This window comes from Diceros bicornis, chromosome 22 (genome assembly GCF_020826845.1).
Source record: "Diceros bicornis minor isolate mBicDic1 chromosome 22, mDicBic1.mat.cur, whole genome shotgun sequence".
Lineage (NCBI taxonomy): Eukaryota > Metazoa > Chordata > Mammalia > Perissodactyla > Rhinocerotidae > Diceros > Diceros bicornis.
Genome location: NC_080761.1, coordinates 58125588 through 58145403, shown reverse-complemented (window position 1 = coordinate 58145403; position 19816 = coordinate 58125588). Strand labels below are relative to the sequence as shown.

Sequence of the window (19816 nt, the reverse complement as noted above, 5' to 3'; positions counted from 1 at the left end):
CTGTGCTCCCTGAACTTCACCCTCGGCTTCCTCCACCATTTCCTTGAGCTGCCTGGAGACTGGCTTCCTGACATCCAGCGTAACAGCCTTCCTTTGTCTCTTTGCAGCAAGTCCAGAATGATCACTCCAACACCTTCTACCCAAACGATGGGTTAAAATGGTTCCCTAGAATGTGAAGTAAGTGGCAGAGAAAAGGCCAAAGCAGAGTAAGCAGTGTGTTTTCCAGAACACATGTAACTCCAGATGGCACTGAGAATACTCGTTAGCCAAGAGCATTTATAGTGCAGCGCACTGAGCCGAAGGCCCCAGGGTGGATGGGCAGCCTCCCTCCCCAGCTCTCATCAGCCGAGAGCACAGAGTGCTCTGTGTGTGTGCATTTGTGTGCATGCGTGTGTGTGTGTGTGTATAGTAATTATATACAAGTTTTAGGAAAAGCGTTTCCCAGACCAATGGTATCAATGAATCAGCACATTGAAACAGGAAATGTGTATGTCCCATTTATAAAAAAATACTGATCTGGTCAAGATGGCAGATTGAAAACGTACATGTTCAATTTCCTTATCTCCCAGAATTTCAACCAAAATAGAGGTGTCGACGTTTATAAACACTTACAACCCAAACAGCAGAGAGAACAGGAGGGAGAAACATCAGAGGAGAGAGTTCAGCACGTTCACTGCAGATCAAGTGAGGAGAGAAATCTGTCCACGTTGCGAACAGGGGAGAAAGTCCCAGGCCAGACCCAGCGGCTGCCGGCAGGTGGACCACACAAAACGCGCTCTACTCCCTCCTCCTGACGCTCCTGCATTGCACCAGGGTGGTGTTGGCATCTCAGTGTTAGTGAATGTAGTTTGTTGTTGGGCCCAGGCTTTAGTCATTCAGGCAAACAGACTATTGCTGGAGCTGAGCGTTTAATCCAGGATCTCAGGTCCCGGCATGCCACATCGATACGATTTTCTCAATTCAACATTATATTACATCCTCCTTGGACTAACATCTTTAGAATCTTTCCCCACACAGATGTTCCTGGTCCCTGCTGATATAAATTAGCAAACTTCTTCTGTTCTCTTCACGTATCTGCTATGTCCATCTGGGTCAGATTTAGCGCTTATCCCACTGGGGTCGGCCTCTAGTTGTGGGTCTGGAAGCAATGAGGGTGGTGGGGTGGGTCTTGAGGAGATAAGCATCACTCTGCAGGTAAGGTTATTACACAGCCTCCAGGCAAGGGAAGGGTCTTCTCCTCAGACCACATCAGCTGAAACACAGGTAAAGAGTTAGCCTCGTGCCTGGTGCACAGCAAGTGTTGTGCGTATTTACTCTACTGTTTTATTAGTTGAATCAGCCGTGGTGAGTAATGGGTTGCTGGGAACTGCACCAGTCCGTCCTCCCCTCCAGCCTAGTATGAGCGCAGAAGGAGGCGGAGCTGTGATGCCCAGCTCCTCAAGGCTGGGGAAGGGACTGTGGGAGGTGGCGAGGGGGGTAGGGAGATAGGACGCAACAACCGTGTCCAAGCCTTCTGTGCATCGGAATCACCCGGGGAAATGAGAGCAGACTTGGACTTCCTCCGCAGACCTCTAAATCAGAATTGTCAAGAGGAGAGGGCGCAATATTGGTACTTCTATAAACTCTCCGCATGAGTGATACAGCAGGTCCCTAGACAGAGGAAGTGAAGCCCATTAGCAAGAGGACTGAACACAGGGTGCGAGTCCTCATGGAAAGCCTTTGGCGTGGCTGCCCACCACAAGCCAGTGTGACAGAGCTGCTGCTGAGATGTAGGAGACGAGAAGGTGGAGGCCCCAACTGCATTTGCTGAGGGATTTGACAGAGAGAGGCAGGAGGGGACAGCACTGAGGCTTACAGGAAGGCAGGGTCAGAGGACAATGATTCTAAGAGGGCAGAGCCCTGCACATTTTTGTAGTGTAAGGAGAAGAAGCCAGAGGAAGAGACTGACAACGCAGGAGAGAGGTAAGAAGTTAGAAAGTGGGGTCCTGAGGAGGGGGAGTGAGATTTGGAGCAGGTGGAGGTAGCTTTTGGAGAGAAAGACCAGCACTTCTTTCTCCGGGAGTGAAGGTAAGAGTTAGAGATGCAGGTAAACCAGGAAGCAGGCTGTGGAAAATTGTGTGTGATGGCTTATTTTGCTCAAAGCACTTCTGAGAGAGGAAAAGATGGAAGTAAGGCAGTTCATCTTTTGGCTTTCTTATGTAAAACAAGGGACACTCAGGTTTCACCCTCCTCCTTAACCTTAAACTCAGTTTTCTCTTCTGTTAAATGAGTATAACAGTCCCTACCTCAGAGGGCTGCTGTGAGGGTTACATAGGATCAGACATATGAAGAACTAGTGTCTAGTCACCTCAGAACTGCTACTGCAACTGTCCTCTCCATTAAGACCTGTTTAAGATGACAGGAATATATCTTCTAAGATCTTCTTCAAAAGTCTACAGAAAGGACTTCTGGTTCTGGACAAGACGGAGTAGACTCACTTCTCCCTATGCCTCCCACTAAGCACAGCTAAAAATCCTGGACATTACGTATAAAACAAACATGAGAATAATCTGAAAGGTGGAGAAGGAGGATCGACTAGGTACCTTGAGACCTGAGGAACAACATGATGGTGAGTTTCCTGGGTCTTCTTTTCGCCTCCCACATCCAAGACTTGGAGTGAAGAAGCTGGAAATTCACAAATGCCAATGGGCACAGACAACAAAGCCCGACAAAAGCCTGTTCTCTCCAGCCAAAGGACCTGGAAAAGGACAGCCTAGCAAGAAAGGAAACTTTTAGACTATAAAGAAGAACGAAATAGAAATCTTAGAACTAGAAGATACAAATAAAAAGACTCCACTCAAACATCATAGAAAAGACTGAAGCTCTATCCCCACCTACAAAGAGGTAGAGGGGAGCCCCGACTCCCACCCTCACCCACCTGGCTGTAACAAGGCAGCCCCTCCCACCCACTGGGATGGTGTCAGAGAAGCAGAATAGGGAGCTGGGGCTTTTACCCCCATCCAGTGGTAATGAGCCACTCCCATACCACGTCAGTGCGGGCCAAATGGGAGCATAGACTCCACACCTGCACTGAAGTAATGAGGACCCCCTCCCTGGGGGCTCAGTGGAGCCAAGTGGGGAACCTAGACTTTCACCCCCACTTGGCAGTACCAAGGTGGTGCCTTCCTTCCCTCATCAGTGCAGTGACAGAGGAGCCTGCTGGAACAAAGGATTTAAATCAGAACAGGGTCTCGTAACATAATACTCAACATGTTCAGAATGTAACAGAAAATCACTAGTTAAAGCAAGAACCAGGAAAATCTCAACTTGATTGAGAAAAGACAATAGAAGCCAACACTGAGAGGACAGAGATGCTGAAATTATCTGGTAAGGATTTTAAAACAGCCATCATAAAAATGCTTTGATGAGCAAATATGAACACGCTTGAAACAAACGAAAAAATAGAAAGTCTCAGCGAAGAAACAGCAGATGTAAAGAAGAGTCAGATGAAAATTTAAGAACTGAAAAACACAAACAAAAAACTCAACGGATGGGCACCATGTAAAATGGGAGGAGAGGACAGCGAAGAGTCAATGAGGTTGAAGGCAGGAGGGAAATGAGCCAATCTGAGCAACAGAGGGAAAACAGACTGAAAGAAACAAACAGAGCTCCTGGGGGCTGTGGAGCTATAACAGAAACCTCACATGTGTCATCGGAGTCTCAAAAGGAGAGGAGAAAGAAGGTGGGGCTGAAACGTTTTCAAAGAAATAATGACTGAATATTTCCCAAACTTAGCAAGACACATAAACCTACAGATTCAAGAAGTTGAGTGAACTTCACGCGGGCTGAACCCAGTGACACCCATACCAAGACACATCACAGTCAAAGTCCTGAAAACTAAAGAAGAAATCTCAGAAGCAGCGAGAGAAATGACACCTTATCTGTAGAGGAAACAATTCAAATGACCAGATTTCTCATCAGAAACCATGGTGGCCAGATGGAAGTGACACAGCACACTTCATGTAGTGAAAGAAAAGAACTTTGAACCCAGAATTCTACATCCAGTGAAAATATCCCTTAGGAATAAAGGGAAAATCAAGACACTCTTAGAGGAAGGAAAACTAAAATTGGTCATCAGCAGACATACCCTAAAAGAGGTTCTTGAGACTGAAATGCTAGTAGGAACTTTAGAACATCAGGAAGGAAGAAAGAAAAATAGAGTAGAGTGTGGGTAGACCCGTAGATCTCTTCTCAAGTTCTCTAATCACGTTGACAGCTGAAGCAGATGCATGTTTCCTGGAGTCTGCATGGAACAAGGAGCATGAGTGAGACGCATGCCCCATCCTTGAGGAGGTCAGAGGATCAATGGAATAGTTTTTGTTTGTAAGATGCTTAGGGCAGCACCTCATATATTATCAAGCAATGTATAATTGTTTGTTAACTAAATACAATAAATGTAAGAAGACACAGCAAAAGTCACAGAAGGACACCCACTAGCAAAGAAGACCTTAAACCCTCCTTTCTTCTCGCATAAACGTGGCAGCAAAGCAGAGGGAGGCAGAGATCCACCAGCTCTTCTACTCGAGTCCTAGGCTGAACCGTCTGCTTAGTGTCCCCGAGTTAAGGTGATCACAGAGACCTTGGGCGGCGATGAGTCCGTCCTGGTCTCCATTGCCCCATAGGCTTCTGCGTGGCCCACTCAGTCAGAACTCTAAGATCTGTTTTCAGAGAAAAATTCTCTCCCCATGTTCTGTTCTGAACACACACTTTGACCCAAGCTCCCAGCCACAGGACCTGGGACATGGGGGAAAAGGCTCTCCTCACACTGCCCTTACCAACCTCTTTCATCTGACTATTAACATTAATTAGGTAATGAATTAATCAACAAAGGCACTGGTTAATTGGCTTTCATTTCTTCCAGAAATGTCAGGAGAAATGATTTTTCAGAGCTTAAAATGCATTCCCCAGCCAGAAATGCTGGGCTTCATCAGCATCTGTCCTGCTAGGCCAGATCAGAGTGACCCAGGGCAGGGGGCAGGCAGGAAGGAAGACTGTTCTTACGGACTTTGCTGGCAGCAGTCTGTCACATTCTCCGCTGTCTCTGATTCTGTTTCGCAGGGTACAGGGGAAAGAGCCCTGCACCAGAAGACCTGGTTATGGTCCCAGTTCTGTCACTTATTAGCTGTGTGACCTTGGACAAGTGAACTCCCTGAGCCTTGTCTATAAAATGGGTACAAATCTACCTGATCTAGCCTTTGAAAAGAATTAAATGAGTATGTATGTAAAAACACGGTAAACAGCAACGTACTGCAATCACACATTCCTTTTCCTAGGATGGGCACCTGCCTCAGGCTGGAGCATAGGGAGAAGTGTAGGAAGAAATAACTGAGCTGAATCACGAAGGAGGACAGGAGGGGACACATCCAGGCCAAGAGGCAGCATGGCACAGGGGAGGGAGGACTGGGCGTATCTGAAAAACAGCCCCAAATTTGCTCAGCCGGATTTAAGGATGAGGGAATGGTTGGGAGGAGAGTGATGCTGACAATGTGTAGGCAGGGAAGGTTGGGAGCATGGTGCATATCACCCTAAGGAGTCTGGACGTTTGAAGGATGAGGGAAACACACGGGTCTTTGAAGAGTGGTGGAATGACCGGATGTGTGGTGTAGAAAGCTCCCTGGGAGGGCAGAACTGAGGCGGGACTGGAAGCCGTCAGACTAGGCTGAGTGGTCACTCAGGAGGCAGGTACAGCAGCCCCGGCCAGGAACGTCGAGGATCCCAGTGAGGGCAGTCCCACCTCCCGTGGAGAGAGCATATTGACCAAGTGGTCCTGAGGAGGTGGAGTCCACACGACAACAGCCGTGAGCAGGGAGGTAAAGGAAGGCTGGCGGATGCCTCCTGCTCTCTGCTCTGAGCCGGTGGATGAAAGGCGGCTCCACTCACTCAGCCAGAAGGAGGAGCAGTTTGGGGGAAAGAGAGAGGATCCAGCTTCAGGATGCTGAGTTGGAGGTCCCTGTGGGATAAGCAGGTAGAAGTGTCTAATAGACTGTTAAGCATAGGTTCTGGAACACTGGAGGAAGAGTGGGATGGAGATAAACGAAAGACACTCCTCGTGCGTTGCTGGGGTCACTGACTTACCTGGTATGGAAGATAGTCTGGGTCCAGTGCTCCTCAAACTCCCCACCCTCATTCCTCTTTTAAAAAAAAAACCAAACTGAGAACCCCAATATTAAAAACACATTTTAAAGGTTCTTTAGACAGAGTAAATCTTTATCCTGTATGGTTCAATTTGAGAATTCTTAGATGCATAGTGATCTGTCCACAGAATACTGGGGCCAAGGCATGTGTTTCGGGATGGGGAATCCTCAGTGGCCTGGCTGGTGTCACAACACTCACAGTCAGGGGTTTCCGTCCACATCAACCTACACCTGGCTTGTCTGGTTAAGCCCATTGCTTTTGGTTCTTGTCTGCATTAGAAACAGATTCATTTCTTGTCATCAGCTTACACGATAATACTTTATAACTTTAAATCGGTGATTTGACTATTCCAGACATATAGATGAAAAATAAAAAATGCAGTTGTCGAGATATTTCCAAATCTCAACCAAAAATTGACATCCTTTATTGGTTTTCCAAGCCCCTACACTAGAGACCAAGATACTTAAAATGGCCCAGAAGGCCCTGCCTGATGCTGCCCACCTGCTTTTCAGCCCCAGCACATGCCCTCTTCCCCCCGCCCCTCCTCACCTGCCATGCTGCCTTCTTTCCATTTCTGGGAGGCACCAGGCCTTATTTTCACTAACTGCTTCTTTATAACAACTGCAAATAAACTGACATCCAATTCAAGATCAAGGGCAGAAATGGGGTCACTTCCTTTCTCTTGGGTCTTGGTTTCATCATCTGTAAAACAAGAAGGTTGAACTTGATTGGGGTTACACACCAAGAATGGGATCACTGGAGTCCCAGGAGCCATTGGTGATGTGAACGGGGATCAGCAAACTAATAAAATGGAACTTTTGCCCACGAAAAGTCTACAAAAGGAATACACATGTACTGACTACGTGCTGGGCTCGTGTCTCCTCGCGGCCACTTGATGAAAGAGGTGCTGTCATATCGACTTCATCACTCCCATTTCCAGAGGAGGAAACAGTCCATGGAGAAGTGAGATGGCTTTCCTAAGGCAGAGCTGGGGTTTTCAGGCTAAATAACACCAAAACCGAGTTTCTTTGCTTTTAAATGGAATTATATCAACTTAATAATGTAACCAGGTTATCCAGTTAACGGGGGAGGAAAAGGAGAAAGAAGTGTATTCTTGTTTGACAGACACCTTTTGAGACATGACTCATAAGGGGAGGCAGATAATCATATGTATCCTTCTCGATAAAGTTGGGAACCAATAGAATAATTGTTTTCTAAAGCAGGGACCTTTCAGCTTAAAAAAAATACTAGGATTCTAAGAAAACCTGTTGACACACAGTGTATGCATTGATAATTAGCTGCCACAAGGTGGCACAATTCTCAGTAAACGCAATGAGCTTGGTTGAAGTCTGAAATCTCAGTTTTCCACCTACAGCATCCCTTTTCTTTTAGAAATTCAGCCTTGATTTTTCTACTTAATAAAGACTAGCTTACATGAATGTGTTTATTCCTTTGGCCTGGAATCCCTCCCACCCTTCTCTCTCTCCTTCTCCTTGATAACTCACATTCACCTTTAGTTATCACCTAAAATATTATTTCCCTAGAGAATCTCACCTCCCTGGACTAGGTTAGTCCCCTGAGAACAGACTCCCGGAGCATCCTGCCCTTGGCTATCATAATACTTAAGCTCTTGAAATCAAGGAACCACATTGATCTTGTTTGTAGCTCAAACCTAGAAGCCAGCCCAGTGTCTGAGTCATAGTAGGCACTCAAGAGTTAACATTTGTTCAGTGAGTAAGTTAATGTAGACTAAATAGTAGAGAAATAGATAAGCTCTAAGGTTCCCTCCAGACTGCAACTTAAAAGATTTCAGGGGAAAAAATCTTCCCACCAAAAGAAACAAAAGATTAACCAACCAAATTTCCATCTTGTCTGGTCTTTTAGCTCTGTACAATGGTGGGAGGAGATTAGCTGTGCCTAGAAACTACTTTAATAAATCTTCAGTTACTGTCACACTATTATCCATAACCATTGTGGAATTTCACCACCAACTCACAAAGCAGTCATCCAGGGTAGTAACAACGGAGTCTGCGTGCTGACGAGAACAGCTCGCGTAGAGGGGCCTTCCTCCGAGCTGTCTTCTGGTGGCTGAACGACTTTCTTCAGGAACAAGGGCTGGCGATGTGTCTTCTCCTGGGGAAGTGCTCTCCCCCTTGGCTCTGGGCTTTGAGGCTTCTCTGGTTTCGTGTGTGCAGAAAGCCTGAGCACAATCCATCAGGGAGGTTTCAATACTATCTCTGCTCCTTGTTTATTTGTGTGCGAATTCAATTTATCTCAAGTTAAATTTAACTCAGCGCTGAGCATCTGGTGTGTGCAAGAAACTGTGCTGAACGCTTTAGGGGATGTTAAGATGTGAAAGTTAGGACTCCTGTCCTCGAGGCGTCTACAGGTCAGTGATTCTGTTTTCAGCACAGTCATTTTATAACCCACCAGTAAGTTTATATTTTGGACAAATGATTCTTAATCCTCAGGAAAGCCTAATGGGATCTTGTGTCGGGTGGGAGCAGGGGGAGGTGGTGAGGTCATTGAAAAGGGCAGATTCAATATGTGCTATTGATTTGATAATTCTAACTATGGAAAGTAAAACTCAACAGAACTATCCTTCGTAGGGGATGTGCACAAGATTAAAGGATGAATAAGTATTGCCTATGTGGATTTAAAATTAGAGGTGATATCAGACCCGGAATGCTTAACAGGTTGAGCACAGGAGTGTCCTAACCCCCTCTACCTTCCCCACGACGGAATGCCCACCTGGGCTTTAGGATCAGCAAGCGCGATCCTCACTTCCACATGGGCTGTAGCCTCTATTTGTGATACTCCAGCCCCGCTGGCCTGCGAAACCCCTCACCTTCAAACCCCAGCCTGAGCTCACAGATGCATCTGATGAAGCCTCCCTCCCCCTCTGGAAATTCAGATCACTTTGTCGTCACGGCTTGTTCATGTGGACACCACCCTCAGACTGTCGGGCAGGAGCCGAGCCTTGTTCCTACAGCACCTGCGGCCCCTGGCTCGGTGCTCCAGGTCACTGGAGGGCACCCATCCCTCCTTGTGCCCTGGATGTCTGCCGCAGAGGAGAGGGGCCTCAGGAGTCAGATGTGCTTTCTCGTCCCTCCACGTCCACAGCTGTGGCCCTAAAATATAGATTCCTTTTCATGGGAAACTGTCCTAGAAGATCCCAAGAGGCCATCAGATGCCTAGAAACATTATTAATTGTATACTATTTTCAATTTGTATATTTTCTCAAGATTCAGGTGCTTTCCCGTGCATTGTTTCCTTTCGGTACTTGGAAAAGTACCATTTTAAGAATCGTAGAATCATCTGGAAGGACCTTAAAGATCACATCTAACTCTCTTTCAAACAAAAATTAAGAGCAGAAAAGTTAAGGGGCCGTCCTGGTGACGCAAGCGGTTAACAGCACGCGCTCTGCTGCGGCGGCCTGGGGTTCGCCGGTTCTGATCCGGGGTGTGCACTGACGCACTGCTTGTCAAGCCATGCTGTGGCGGCATCCCATATAAAGTGGAGGAAGATGGGCATGGATGTTAGCCCAGGGCCAGTCTTCCTCAGCAAAAAAAGAGGAGGATTGGCAGATGTTAGCTCAGGGCCGATCTTCCTCACACACACACACAAAAAAAAGACCAGAGAAGTTAAAATTTGCTCCAAGTCCCAAGATTTAGCAAGAAAAGCAAGATATATTAGTTTTCTGTTGCTGCAAAACAAATTACCACAAACTGAGTGGCTTAAGATAACACCCATTTATTAGCTCACAGTTCTGCGGGTCAGAGGCCTAGCCAGGCACGGCTGGCTCCCGCTCATGGTCTCACAGGGCTGGAAGGAAAGTGTCCATCGGGCTGAGTCTCCATCTGGAGGCTCTTGGGAGGGACCCCTCCCCAGCTCATCTTGTTGGCAGGACTCAGTGGCTTTCAGGTACAGGACCCAAGGCCCCGCCTCCCTGCTGGCTGCTGGCTCTCGGCTCCCAGAAGCCACTCTCAGGTCCTTTCCATGTGACTGCCTCCACCTTCAGGACAAAAACAGTGCGTCAAATCTTTCTCACACTTCAAATCTCTGACCGCTGCTGCTGCTACCTGCTACAGAAAATTCTCTGCTTTTAAAGGTCTCGGTGACCAGGTGAGGCCCACCAAGATCCTCTCTCTTTTTCTTAACATCAGCTGTGCCAGGTAACATAAGCTAATTAGGGAAGTAAAACCCGGCAGAGTCCTCCCGAGGATTGTATAGGATGTGTACATGGAGGTGCGGGGGTGGGAAATCTTGAAGACAAGTAGGACCCTGCCTACACACCAGGGTCTGGGAATCAGAGACACAGGTTTGATACTAGCTTCACCATCTTTGCAATTGGGCACATCATGCAACGTGACTGAGCCCCGGTTCCTTCATCTGTAGGATGAGGATAATAAATGCCCCACAGGGTTTTTACTGTAAGGGCTAATGAAAGATGGATATGAAATTGGTTTTAAGGTATAAGGCGCTACCTGGCAGGGTCTAGTTGAAGTATGTCCAGGTGTGTGGGACCACTAGCATCAAAGCTCCTTAAAATTAGGAGAGGTTGTCTCTTCTGACCTGCCACAGCGCAGGTGAGTGTGACTTTTAATCAAATGAGACGGAAGTGTAGAGCACCAAGAAACGGAGAGGAGCTACAGGGTTTGAAACGGAGAGGAGCTACAGGGTTTGAAACGGCCGTTTCTTCCTCCTCGAGACAACGCTAAGCTGCATGTGGATGTATCTGGACTGGTCTAGCCCTCGGCTGAAGCTGGGCCTCCTTCAAGCGACTGGACAGTCCGGGACCCCAGGTTGGCACGGCCCACCTGGTAGAGTCGGGTCTAACTCAGAAGGATCGTCTATAGACTGGAGCGAGGCACTGGGGACACAACCAGGCAAGTATTTCGGCAGGCAAGACAGCCTGTCTACTCCTCCCAGCCCTAGAACATTCCTTAGGGCAGAAATTGTGAGTTACGATAACATCTAATCATAACTCTCTTAATACAGAACACCGGGGGGCAAGACTCTTGTCTGAAAGAAACGCTGAAAGCCAGCCAGCACCCACCTCTGCAGGAGCCCTACTTTCTCCTCCTTTAGTGTGGCTTATTTTCTGAGAAAGTGTGCCCAGACTGTGAGGTAACTTGCTGAGGAATGATGGTTACACATATGAACCCTGTTTCCCCTTCAGCAGAAGAAATCACTATAGGATGGTCTCCCTCAACCCTTTCCACTAAATACACAGACCAGAGCACAAACTCTGCACATAACACATATTGCAAAAAGTATTTGCTGAATGAATGAACAAATAACAATAATACTAGCAAACAGGAAGCTGGAACCCAGATTTCCTATCCCCCATCCACCACTCTTTCTAGTACATGCTGTTTCCCACTGTTTTGGCCTGGTGGCTGCCTTTCGAGCAGAGTTAATAAGCAGGTGTCAAGGCTCTAGCTCAATCTGAATGTGCCAGCTCCCAGAGCCACTGGAACTTCCCAGCCAGCCTGTCCAGTTAAAGCCGTCCCTAGAAATAGCCATGCAGCTGAAGAAGTGAGCAGCACGTGGGCCATCTGTTGTCTGCCTTCTCTGGGGAGCTGAGCTGAAGGAATTTGGATGGTTAATGAGCTCTCTGGCTCCTGTGGTCTTGGACAATCCGTGGGTGTGGGCCTTGTCCACTGGGGAAGATAGACACCCATATGAAATGCCTTGGGTGTGCACAGGCCTTCTCCATGCTTAGAGCTGTCTTGCCACAGTGATGTGTGAACTTTTTAGAGGCCATGAAAGGACAGTGGAAAACTACCTGGGCTTTGTAATCAGACAGTTGAGGATTTAAACCTTGATTCTTCCGCTTAATCGGATAACTTTGGTTCCTCTCTGAGCTTCTGTTTCTTCACGTGGAAAATGGGAACAATGATAACATTTATGCCTTATGGGGCTATCATGAAGATTAAATGATCAAGTTTGCAGAGAAACCACTTAGTATAGAAATTGGCAGCCCATAATGGGCAGCTGTGATTGGTGGTGTGAAACTAAACTCCCTCTGGAACACCTTTACATTTATTTCTTCAAATCATCCAACTATCATTCCAGGAACATTCACTAAGGGGCTAACAACACGCGGTCACTGTGCTAAGAGAAGGGGGAAGGGTCAGGGAAGGGGACAGGGAGAGGAGGAACATTACCGAGAACCCACACTGAGCAGGCCCTGTGCTAAGTGCTCAGAACCACAGGCTAGTCGGCCACAGCATTTGAGTTGACTACCTGCTTTCGCGTCTTCCTCTCACACATTCATTCACCTAAGAGACATCAAGGCTCCTGTGGCTTTCTAGTCACCAGGATTTCTTTTTGAACTAGTCTTCTCTGCATCTCCCTGGGGCAGAAGAGTGGACCTGAGAGACTTGCTTTACCCTCTACCAGCCGGAGCTCAGTCCCAGCCCCCACTGCTCCCTGACCATCTGGTTTTCCACTTGCAGTGACAAATAACTCCACTCTCTCAACAGAAGCCTCAGCGTCTTGGCCTCAACATTATTGCTTTTCAAAGTAATTGTGCTGTGGCAAGACCACCCGTCCTCTTAATTAAGGGCTTTTGCAGTTTGGTCCTTGTCCCAGGTCCTCCTGGTCACTCATGTTAACTTATTCCCTGTTGTCAATTTCATCACTAAGTATGTCCTCTTATATAATGTTATTACAGCACAAGTAATACTTCCATAAAATTTCAGGGAAAAGTGGATACTATTGGAAATAAAAGTACTCAGAGAAGCACATGGTGAAGAAAACATTCCACAGAGCTGATGTGTTCTCTATTTCCCACAAATCTACAGCCACAACTGACTCATTTTTAAAACTGCTCTAGAGTTGTCCATCTAGAACAACTCAAGAAAAAACAAACACTTGTCATGGTCATGGTTGTCACTAAACCAATCAATCAATCTCATAGCACAATAATTCCAGAACAATTAAAATTTGAATGTAAGATGAAACCATAAGAATTTTAGAACCAAAAATGCATGAACATTTTTGCACTTCTGAGGTGGGAAAGGCATTTTTAAGCATAACAGCAAAGGCAAAAAAGCATTAAGAGAATGACCAACAGAAAAAAGTTTAAAACTTTTATATGGCCAACAATTCCCCAAAAGATTAACAAACATAAATAAATTAGGAAAGAGATTTTCAGTCCACAAACAAAGAGCACTTAACATACAAAATTCTTTCACAACTGCAAAATGGGCAAAAGTCATGAAATTCACAAAAGAAAATGTCCAATAAATATACAAAAGTGTTTGACCTTGCCAAAGTAATACAAATTAAAACAATGAGATATAAATTTTCACCATTAGATTGGCAAAGATTACATTTATGGATAATACAAGTATGTGCACAAACCAACACTCTCACACATTCTTAGTGCAAGTATATAATGGGCTTTGTGTTCTGGATGGTTATTTTTAATATGTAAAAAAAAAAAAAGATTTAAAAAGTGCATACCATTTGACTCAGAGATTCCACTTCTGGGCATTATCCTAAGGAAGTAACTGGAGAAGTCACAAAGGTGTATTGTAGCATTGTTTATAATAAAGAACAATTTGAAACAACCTCATATTTACAGAGGATAGTTTAATTGTGTTATATCCATACAGTGGGATATTATGCTACCATTAAAAATAATTATCTCTCCTTTGGTGGCTTTGAAGAAGCTGCCACGTTGTGAGAGGATCTATGGAGAGGACCATGTGGCAAAGAATTGAGGGTGGCCTCCAGGAGCTGAGAGCAGCCCACTGCTGACACTCAGCAAGAAAACAGGAACCTCCATCTAGAGCTGCAAGGAGATGAATCCTGCCAATAACCTGAGTGAGCTTGGAAGCAGACCTACCCCAGTCAAGCCTCTGATGAGACTGCAGCCTGGCCAACACCTGGATCGCAGCCTGGCAACCAAAACTGAGATGATACATATGTGTTGTTTTAAGCCCCTAAGTTTGTGGTAATTTGTTAGCTATGTTAAGCAAAAAATAGGTTATGAAATAGTATGTGATATGATCTTATTTAAAATTACACTTATGTTTGAATAAATATTCATAGAAAAATGTCTTCGGCAATATAAACCACTGTGCATTCCTCATACTTTTCTGCTTTTCTCAAAATTTACTTTTTTTAATGAACATGTATTTTATAATTGAAGATAGATGTATTCCCATTTTTAAAGGAAAAAATCCATATTCTAAACCTTGGGAGGAGAGTTTATCTGTCCTGGTGTCACTTCTGTGTCATGATGATGCAACTTTTTTTTTTTTTTTGTGAGGAAGATTGGCCCTGGGCTCACATCCATGCCCATCTCCCTCTACTTTATATGTGGGACACCTGCCACAGCATGGCTTGATAAGCAGTACATAAGTCCACACCAGGGACCCAAACCTGTGAACCCTGGGCCTCCAAAGTGGAACGCAAGAACTTAACCACTATGCCACTGGGCCAGCCCCCCAGTATTTCTTTTTTTGCCTGGAAACATATTGACATTCATTTATTTAAAGATAATGTAACACATTTGTGTTAATTAAACTAATCTGCAGATATGATTAAACACGGATGCCCGTCTTATACTAAGGGATAACATGAAAAAAATTGCAATCAGAGCTTTTGCACTGCTAAAAATGGCTCATATTAAATTGAGAAAATTGCATTATGGCTTATTTCAAACACAATTGCAAATGATTATAAGGAAACAAAATCACCACTTGGATAACTGCTATGCCAGAGCATTCATTCTACCCAATAATGGGACATTGGAGCTAGACTAACAGGGCAAATGCTTCAATGAGAGCATCACCGACTGTTCAAGAGATTGTCCATTTTTCTCCATTATAGTAGATGGATACAGAGAGATGGTCAAGCAGTCAGTGGCTAAGCCATATTACTGAGGAGAACATATTTGGAGATGATGCCATGGGATAAACTGTTTTAATATTAACTAAAGAATGCATTTGGTGGAAGCTTAGAAATATGGCTTAAAGATTCATAATTATATCAAGATTTTCTCTTGATAAGGCTCTAACTCATAAAGCAATCTACTGAGTTAGGTCTAATCAATCGTTAATATTCAGAAATTCAAATCTGGGAAGCAAAAAAGAGTGGGGATTAAAATACACAGAAATGCTAAAAAACTATCATTTTAATGTAACCTAACTTGCAACCTTTTTATGCTTTAAGAAAAAACATTATTTTAAAAGTATCACCAGAAACACAATATCACTCATCAAAAATAAGTTGAAAAGAGTTTTCTTGGAAGTGGCCCTCCTGGAACTCAAGAACAAAGCTCTGTTTTTATTCTATACCACCACGATGTTGTCTTCTCTCAACATAATTGTTCTTTATTGTGAGCACATTAGAGATCCCTTGTTCCAAAGTTAATATCAATTCTTCTAGGGCAGGTTTCCTATAGCAGGAATAATTAAGAAGCTTCACTGATTGATCAAAGAAGTCATTTTCAGATAAACTATGAAGCTGCTAGAGAGATGAAAAATCACATTTCATCTGTATTAAGTAGTTTGGAAAGTATTCCATACGTGGGAGTCTTTCCACAAAGATACTGTTACTCTGGGGTGGCAGTGAAAGGAGAGAAATTATATGTTAGCATGTGAGTTCCATTCAACTTTCACCATCAGAAAAGGTGTGTACTCTAAAGTTCACAATTTTATTCACTAAGAAGGAATGTCACAGACTCAAAGGAATAAACTTAATTGATATCTAATTTCTCCAATCATTTTTTCTTCCCTTATCAGTATTTTGATTAGAAAGCCAGTATTATTTGGTGAGAGACATAAAAGTGCTTAGAATCAGGGTTTATATGTAGTAACTTACTCTTTCATTTTTTAAAATTACACACCTCTGATTTCAAGGGATCAAAAATGAAGTGCGCCAACTCTAGGCTAGCTTCTGCACACACATCAGAGTATCCCTGGGGGGGTGGAGGATAAAGTGAGATCTGACCATCCCTCCCTCACCAGGCCATTGAATGGCTTCTCTGAGTGGTAGATAATGTGAGCCGGTATTCACCATTTCTGTTCCCTTCTCTTTCTGGCTGGAGATGTGGAGACTACACTGCCCACACTCTCCTGAAGCTACGCTCTTAGTGTAAATTAGAATTATGAGATTTGGAGGTGGAAGTGAGGCAAGGGTCCTCTGCTTTCCCCTTCAGCTCTTTCTACTAGGAAGCAAAGTCTCGGAAATGCTAGGTTTTCCTGTCCAGATCTCCAGTATCCCTTCTCCATCCTCTGGGATTAGAGGCTACTTCAGCAGCTGCAGCATCAGCACCTACTATCAGTTCTGGCTTCCCATCCCTGGATCACAGCTACCGGGTGTGTCTTGAAATCACAATGCTAGTGGAGGTCTTAAAGGTAGAAGCTCTCCTAGGCAGTCAGTTCTGTTTCGACTGGATGGGAGGATGCAACAGTTTAATTTTTTTAATTTTTTTTTATTTGTGAGGTAGATTAGCCCTGAGCTAACACCCGATGCTGATCCTCCTCTTTTTGCCGAGGAAGATGGGTCCTGGGCTAACAGCCATGCCCATCTTCCTCTATTTTATATGGGACGCTGCCACAGCATGGCTTGACAAGCAGTGCATCGGTGCATGCCCGGGATCCAAACCTGTGAACCCCGGGCTGCCAAAGCAGAACGTGTGCACTTAACCACTACGCCACCGGGCCAGCCCTGATGCAACAGTTTTAAGCCCTTAGAAATTCAGAAATCTAAACAATTCATGTATAATATAAATAACACTAGTCATTTTTCCACTGGGGAACCTTGTTGTTATTGAGTTAGCATTCCAAGAAAGTTAAATGAACATGGAATCAGAGTAAAACTGGATAGGGTTTTGCACATAATACTCAAAAAAATTTTTGGTGGAATATCCCATCCAAGTTGTCATAGAGAAATTATGTCTACATAGTCCAGATTATCCATAACAGTGCTGATTTAAAATACTAGGTATTTAAGTTTTGGTTAGAAAATACGATCACAATAACCACAGACTACATCCTTCCAATGACTAAAATACAGTCTTTATACCCAGTTCTGCCATGTGAAAATGAACTAACGGGACTCCAGGTTATTGGGTTTGCTAAAGAAAACATCACACACATAACCTCTATCCTTAGCTGTGCTCTCCATCTGATCTCCTCATCTCTTCACGGATCCAAAGGCAACCCTCTCATCCACTCTCCAGTGGGAATGTTTAAACACTCGTAACTCATCTACTACTTTCCCTCTCACTTTTGGTAGATGATCCGATCGGCTTAGCTTGAGTCAATTGCCCATCCCTTGGCTGGGGGAGCAGAGGGTGTCTAAATCAAGAATGCCACCAAGACTGCAGATAAAGCAGCTCCCCCCAACGCAAGGAGGGCAACGCAAGGAGGGAATGGATACTGGTGGCCACAGGACGCAAACTCCTCAGCATGCGTATATGACCCATGGTGACAAGGCACTGCCTGACTCATCAGTCTGCTCTCCTATCCCCTCTCTTCACACCCAGCAGTCACATATGCTATACCCTTTTTATCATCTACATGTTTGTACAACCATTCCCTACATTTAGCTTGGTCCTCTCTGGCTCAATTTTCAAGACCCTGTTCAGTTACCATCTCTTTAAAACGTCTTCTCTGACAACCCCCTTTCTCCCTCGCCTCCCCTCCAGGTTGCGTGCCCTTCTCATGTGTTTCCACACCACCTGTAGTTATCTTGATGTGTTCAAATTGTCTGTGTTCTTGTCTTTCTCTCCACTGACTGTGGGCTCCCTAAAGGCAGGGCAATGTCTAACTTAACTCACTAATCATTGATGTTTAATGCAGCAGCAAGTACTCAACAGGCACTAAAGCTAATTGAATGCATAAAACTAGTCCCATTACTTATTAATAAACCCTAGTATGGGCACTCTTCTCCCTTGGACAGTACTGAGAAATAGCAAGTTCAACCTTTCCAATTCTTAGACTCTACTGTTTACCAAAAACATTTGTTTTTACAATATCACTAGACTGGTGGTTTGACATGACAATATTTTTACATTGGTATATTACGTGAGGCCTGCTTCCAGAGCTGCAGGGAAGTGGCCTTATCATCTTGTTTGTGGATTCTTGTCAGCTTTAGACAGAGTGGCCCTTGCTGACTTAGTAAACACAAAATTATAGTCCTTAGGCCACATGCTTATAATACTGTGTAGTAACTTGTACCAGACCATTGGGTCTAGCCAAGAACCCCTCTGCATCCTAGTTTGTCACCACTTATCTTCCAGTATCCATCAGCATCATGAGGCTGGTAATGCCTGCCTTGCAGGGTTGTTGAGAACATGAAAAATGTGTGTAAAGCGTCTGGCTCAGGGTCAGCCACAGAGTATGTCTTTATCTACTAAGTTGTTCATCACACCCAGGGAAAAGGACTTATTTCTACGGAGCTGTGTGATTCAGGACTACTTGCAAAGGTTAAAACAAAAAAAACAACAAAAACAGGATGTAGCAGAGACCGCTAGTTGTCTATCCAAAGGCATTCTTCCCTTCTTTTCTGGAAGAGGATCTTATTGAGGGCAAAAATGTGCTTTGACGACATTTCTCAGCTCCGTGAGCCACGTTCCTAAGTCCACAAGCTGTGGGTAGAAACTGTTGGGTGGGGCTCGTGGAAACGCCTCTCCTAAAATAAGGACCTGAGGGCTGGAGCTCCAACAATCATTTTGGCCCAAGTGTGTGGATGGAAGCCAAGCTGTAAGGATAAAACCAAGTTTGCATCCTTGTAGTACCCATTCAACACTTTAAGCAAGAAAAGACTTAACGGGTTTAGGATGCTAGAATTCGGGGGTTTCCATTGCATGCAGGCGAACCCTGCCAGCCCACGTGTTAACGGAGCAGGCGTGGGGCTGCTGCCGGGCCTGCTCTGAGCCCCGCATTCCGTCCCTGAGAGTCCTTGGCCACCCTGGAACCAGCTGGGGCCGGGTGGCCAGGAGGAGCGCGATGTCAGCACCAGGAGAGCGGGCGGGGAACAGGCACCAGCGCCTGCCCTGGGGGCGACGCTGGCCACACCCCGCGACGGTCGGCCTCCCTCCCACTGAATTCTGGGCGCCCCGGGAGCGAAGCCGGAGTCAGAGCCCGACGTGGGTTCCCCGCAGTCGGGTGGAAGCGGGCCCGCGAGCCCCTGAGCACGCGGTCCCTCACTGCTCCGCCGCCCCCTCGTCACACACCACCCCCCGCAGCCCCGCCGCCCCCTCAACACGCGGCCCCTCACTGCTCCGCCGCCCCCTCAACACGCGGCCCCTCACTGCTCCGCCGCCCCCTCAGCACGAGGCCCTTCCCTGCTCCCCCACCCCTCAGCACGCACCACCCCCGCGGCGCCGCCGCCCCCTCAGCACGCACCACCCCCGCGGCCCCGCCGCCCCCTCAGCACGCACCGCCCTCGCGGCCCCGCCGCCCCCTCAGCACGCACCACCCTCGCGGCCCTGCGGCCCCCTCACCCGCGCCCGCCGTCGGCTTTGAAAGCCTCGGGAGCCGCCATCGGCGTCACGGGCCGCCTCGGGCTGCCATTGGCCGGAGCGCGTCACGTGCTGTGGCGCGCGGCGGCGATTGGAGCGGCACGGCCGCCGGGGGGCGTGGCGGGGCGTGGCGGGGGCGCGCCGCAGGCA

General features: G+C 46.1%; 1 long non-coding RNA gene across 2 annotated transcripts; it reads right to left on the bottom strand.

The window, feature by feature from the left end:
• Positions 1-483: 483 nt before the first annotated feature.
• LOC131420217 (uncharacterized) lies at positions 484-9009 on the bottom strand. 2 transcript variants are annotated; one of them, XR_009223505.1, is made up of 3 exons: positions 8171-9009; positions 6724-6876; positions 484-1650 (listed from the first exon to the last, which is right to left on the bottom strand). It is a non-coding gene; the product is annotated as an uncharacterized LOC131420217 (long non-coding RNA). The 2 variants fall into 2 exon arrangements; XR_009223504.1 differs by having other exon boundaries at positions 484-1252.
• Between the last annotated feature and the right edge of the window lie 10807 nt (positions 9010-19816).